Genomic DNA, 5903 nt, shown 5'->3' on the forward strand with positions numbered 1-5903 from the left:
TCTGGAGAGATCTTTGGCAGCAGATTTTCCCAATGCAAATTGTCTTTTGATTTCCTTGCTGCTGATACAAAGAATGCTGATTATGGAGCCAAGCAAGCTGAAGCTGTAAAAAGCTCAATATTTTCTGTCTATAATGATGCTGCCAGTTGACCCAATGGTAAGAATCGTTGTTTTCCTGGTGTTGAGCTTCAATCCATATTGAAGTCTAGTCCTTGACCTTCTTCAGCTAATGCTTTATATCCTCAGTGTCAGCAAGCAAGGTTGTGTCATTTGTATAACACAGGTTGTTGATGAATCTTTCTCCAATTCTGATGCTACATTCCTCTTCATATAGTCCAGCCACTCAGATGGTAAAATCCTTATATAGATTGGAAAGGTATGGAGATAGGATGCATCTCTGGTATATAAATTCCCTGATTTTGAAACATGTAATGTTTTCTTGCTCTGTTCTGATTGCTGACTCCTTGTCCAAGTATAGGTTTCACACAAGCACTATCAAGTATTGTAGTATTCCTATTCTTAAGGTTAAGCACAATTTGTTGTGATCCACAAAGTCAAATATTGCATAGTCAATAAAACACAGATAGACATTCCTCTGGTATTCTCTGCTTTCAGCTAAGATCTATCTAACATAGGCTATAATGTTTCTAGTACCACAGCCTCTTCTAAACCCAGTCTGCACATCTGAAATTTCTTTGTTGATGTCCTGTTCCAGTTGGTTTTGGATAATCTTTAGCAGGATCTTACTTGTGTGTGATGTTAATGATATTGTTCTGTAATTTCCAAACTCTGTTGAGTCATCTTCTTTTGGAATGAGGATAAATATAGATCTCTTCCATTCAATTGGCCAGTTAATTGTCCTCCAGATTTCTTGGCACACAACCTGGTGAGTACGTCAAGGGCTGCATCTGTTTATTGAAATATATCAATTCCTATTCCATCAATTCCAGGAGCCTTGTTTTCTGCCAATTCCTTCAAAGCAGATTGAATTTTTCTCTTCACCATTGTCTCTAGAGCATATGTTGCTTCCTGAAATATTTGTGTCAGCGATTTTTTTTATAGTGACTCTGTACTCCTCTTATCTTCTTTTGGTGCTTCCTGGGTCATTCAAAATTCTGTTCACAGCATCCTTAAGTATTGCAACTAATGGCCTGAATTTGTTTTTCAGTTTTTTTTTAGCTTAAGAAGAAAGTCTGTCAGAGTTGACTTCTCTCTCCATACAAATTCTGTCTGTATGCTGAGCAAATTATTTGAGAATCTAGACTCTGTGAAGAAGAATGTAGCATCAGTATCAGAAGGAAACTCATCAATAAGCTGTGTTATGCAGGCAACACAATCTTGCTTCTGAAAGTGAGGAGAGTTTGAAACACTTGTTGCGGAAAATTAAACAATACAGCTTTCAATATGGATTGCATCTCAATATAAAACAAACAAACAAACAAACAAACAAACAAAGATCTTACTGCTGGACCAATAGTTAACATCATGCTAGATGAAGAAAACATTGAAACTATCAACAATCTCATCTTACTTGGAACCACAATTAACACCCTTTGTGTTAATTACTTATCAGAAATCAGGAAATCAGAAGATGTTATGCACTGGGAAGGTCTGCAATTACGGACCTCATCAAATCATTGAGGAGTAATGATGTCAGTGTGAAGATTAAGGTAAATGTGATTCAGATCATGGTCTTTCCAATCAGGTTTATGTTTTCGAGAGCTGGACAATGAGTAAGAATGACAGAAGAAGAATTGATGCATATGCACACCCATGTTTATTGTGGCTTTGTTTGCAATAGCAAAGAGCTGGAAACAACCCAAGCACCCATCAACAAATGAATCTCCAGTATATTCACAAAATGGAATACTATGCAGCGCTGAAAACCAAGGAACTCATGAAATACTATGTTAAGTGGATGACCCTAGAGGACATTATGCTGAGTGAAATATCTCAGTCACAAAAGGTCAAATATTGCATAGGGCCACTGTTGTAAAACGAAACTGATCAGGATTGAGGGAAGGCAAAGAAGGAGGGGAGCAGTGATGTATACTGATTTCAACAGATGACGAAGAGAACTGTTTAAAAAGGATATATGATTAGGTATTACTGTCATGACAGGAGTCCAGAATGAAGGTTGCACAGTGCAGTGAACTTGGGGGGAGGGATTACATAGCAATGAAACAGTTTTTCTTTTAATCATCAAGGAGAAAAGTTAATTGGGGGTGGGGGTGGACAGGGAGAAAAGTGCAACAATGAATCACTGGAACCCTGAGTCTGTAACTTTCATTAAAATTAATTTTAAAAAAGAAGGATAATTTATGCCTTTGAGCTGTGGAGTTAAAGTACGGAACATCCTATAGACTGCCAAAGGAATGAAAAAAGATGTCTTGGAGGGAGTGCAACCAGAGTGATCTTTCAAGGCAAAAATGATGTGGTTTCACCTCACATACTTTGGGCATGATGCTAGAAGGGGCCATTTCTTGTAAAACGACAAGATGCTCTGAAAGGTAGAAGGTCTGCAAAGGAGAGGAAGATCCTAGGCCAGGTGGAATGACATGGTGACTGCCACAGTGGGCTCTAGTGTGTTCAGAAGTGTGAGGATGGCACAAGATAGGAAGAGATTCCGATCTATTGTTCATAGGGACACTATGGGTTATGTTTGACCCAACAACACCTATTCTCAACAACATCAAAATTTCGTAAATCATGTAAGTCAGATACCTTTGAACTTATATCTCTAGAAGCTAATGCATGCAATCAGAATTGTTAGGAAATATATACACTAAAGAAAATGAAAGTCCTCACACACAAATGTAAAATTTCAAAGCCATTGCCTGGGCCAAATAATCTTCTCTGTTACAAAGGCAGAGGAGGAAGAAAAGACCAAGATAGATGTCAGGTGAGACTCTTAATATTGCTCTAGAATGTTGAGAAGCCAAAAACAAACGAAGAAATCAAGAAATTAAGGAGCTGAGCAGAAGATTTCAAAAGGAAGCTCGGGAAGACAAAGCAAAGTATTATAAAGAAATGTACAAAGAGCTGAAGTCAGAAAATCAAAAGGGCTGAACATGTTGAGTATTTCTTAAGCTGAAGGAACTGAAAAACAAATTCAATTCATGAGTGGTAACACTTAAGGATGCTTTGGGTAGAATAGGAAATGATCCAAGAAGCATTAAAAGAAGAAGGAAGGAATGCACAGAGTCACGGTACCAAAAGATATTGGCTGACACAGAAGAATTTCAAGAAAAAACGTATGATCAAGAGCCTGTGGTTATAAAGGAAGAAGCTCAAGCTGCTCTAAAAGAATTGTCAAAAAACCAAGGCCCCATGTGTTGATGATATACCATTTGACATATTTCAATTAACAGATTCTGTCCTAGATATGCTCACCAAGTTGTGCCAAGAAATCTGCAGGACAACAACCTGGCCAACTAACTGAAAAAGATCATCTATATTTGTTCCCATTCCAAAGAACAGTGACATGACAGAGTATGGAAATTATTGAACAATATCATTCATATCACATGCAAACAAGATTCTGCTGAAAATTATCCAAAAACGACTGGAGCAGCAGAGAACTGCTCTCAACAGAGAACTGCCAGATATGCAGGCTGGGTTTAGAAGAGGCCATGGTACTAGGGATATTATAGCTGATGTTAGTTAGATGGATCTTGACTGAAAGCAGAAAGTACCAGAGGAATGTCTGTGTTTCATTGACTATGCAATGGCATTTGACTGTGTAGATCACAACAAACTGTAGCTGACTCTGAAAAGACTGGGAATCCCAGAACATGTAATTGCGCTTATGCGAAACCTATACTCTGACTAGGAGGCACTCATTAGAACAGAGCAAGGAAACTGCATGGTTCAAAATTGACAAGGGTGTATGCCTGGGATATGTCCTGTATCCATACGTTTTCAATCTCTATGCAGAACAGATCATCCAGGAGGCTTGGCGGTATGAGGAGGAATGTGACATCAGGATTGGAGGGAGATTAATCAACAATCTGCATTATGCAAATGACACAACCTTGCTTGCTGAAACTGAGAAAGACCTGAAGCACTTGCTGCAGAAGGTCAAGAACCACAGCCTTCAATATGTATTGAAACTCAACATTATGAAAACAAAGATTCTCACCACTGGGCCAATTGGCAACATTATGATAGATGGTACAGAGACTGAGATTGTTAACAACTTTAGTTTGCTTGGCTCCACAATTAACTCTTTTGGTGCCAGTAGCCAGGAAATTAAGAGACAAATTGCACTGGCAAAGTCTGCTGTCAGGGTCCTTTCTAGAGTACTGAGAGCAATGACATCAGTCTGGAGACTAAGGTGCTCCTGATCCAGGCCATATCCTGCAATTGCTTGCTATGTGTCGGAGAGCTAGACAATGACTAGGGATGAATTGATGCCTTTGAGCTGTGGTGCTGGAGAAGAGTATTGAATGTACCATGGACTACTATGAAAAAAAAAAACAGGTTCATCCTGGAGAGGGTTAAACTGGGATGCTCCTTGGAGGTAAGGATTCTGAGGCTTTGTTTGACATACTTTGGGCATGTTGCAAGGAGGGAGCGGTCCTTGGAGAGGAACATCATGCTTGGATGAGTGAAGGAACAGTACTAGAAAGAGACCATCGATGAGATGGATTGACAGGGGGACCGGGGTAATGAAAGTAGGTGTGTCAGTAAAGTTGGCACAGGATAGAACAGGTTTCATGTCTATTGTATGTAGGATCTCTATGAGCCGTAAGCGACTCGATGGCACATAACGACAATAAACAGAAAAGATTCCACTGTTGTTGCTTTGTGCCATTGTGTTACCAGCTCTGAATCCTGCTTTATCCTGGGCCAGTCTTACTGTTTCCAACACACCTACACCCATTACCCCAATCTCAATGTCAGTCCATTACATCCAGGGTCTTCCTCTCCTGTGCACCCTTCCAAGCATAATGTCCTTCTCCAAGGATTGGCCATTCCTGGCAATATGTCCAAAATATGTGAGAGACAGCTTCAAAATCCTTGCCTCCGGGGAGCAGTGTCCTTTTACCTTCTCCAGGATAGACTTGTAGACTTGTTTGTTTTCTTGGCAGACCATGATATGTTCAATACTCTTCACCAGCACCACAACTAAAAGGCATAGATTCTTCTTTCATCATCCTCATTCATTGTCCAGCTTTTTAATGTATAACAAGTGATTATGAAATCCATGGCCTGGATTAGGCACCCCTTAGTCTCCAGACTGACTTTGCTTTTCAGCATTCTAGAGAGGTCCTGCCAGCAGATTTATGCAGTGTAGTTATTATTATTATTTTTTTTTTTTAGTTTCCTGGCTTTGGATTCAAGTAAAATGAAAATAATTGGCAATGACTAATGTCATTCTTTCTCTATACGTCATAATTTTTCTTATTCACACAGTGTTTGTTGAGGCTATTTGGTTCTTTGATGTTGGGAACTAATTTTTAACATATTGAACATAAACATATTGAAGACGGTGATCTTTGATCTTCTGTCAGAAGCATTTTAAGTCCTCACTTTCAGCAAGCAAGGTTGTGTTAATGAGTCTTCCATCAATCATTATATCATATTCTTCTTTATAAAGTCCAGCTTCTTAAATGGTTTGCTCAGCAAACAAATTGAGTAGGTATGAAGAAACTATGCCACCCTTATGCATACCTTTTTTTATTTATAAACTATGCAATAGTCCCTTGCTCTGTCCAGACAACAGCCTCTGAATCTAGGTATATGTTTCACTTAAGCATGATTAAGTGTTCTGGAACCACTTTCTCAATGTTAGCTATAATTAGTTATGCTCTATCCAGTCAGAAGCTTTTGCATACATAATGAAACACAGACATCCTTATGGCATTCTCTGCTGTCAGCCAAGCTCCATCTGACATCAG

This window comes from Elephantulus edwardii, unplaced genomic scaffold (assembly GCF_000299155.1).
Source record: "Elephantulus edwardii isolate Elephantulus edwardi_28Jun2011 unplaced genomic scaffold, EleEdw1.0 scaffold00147, whole genome shotgun sequence".
Classification (NCBI taxonomy): Eukaryota; Metazoa; Chordata; class Mammalia; order Macroscelidea; family Macroscelididae; genus Elephantulus; species Elephantulus edwardii.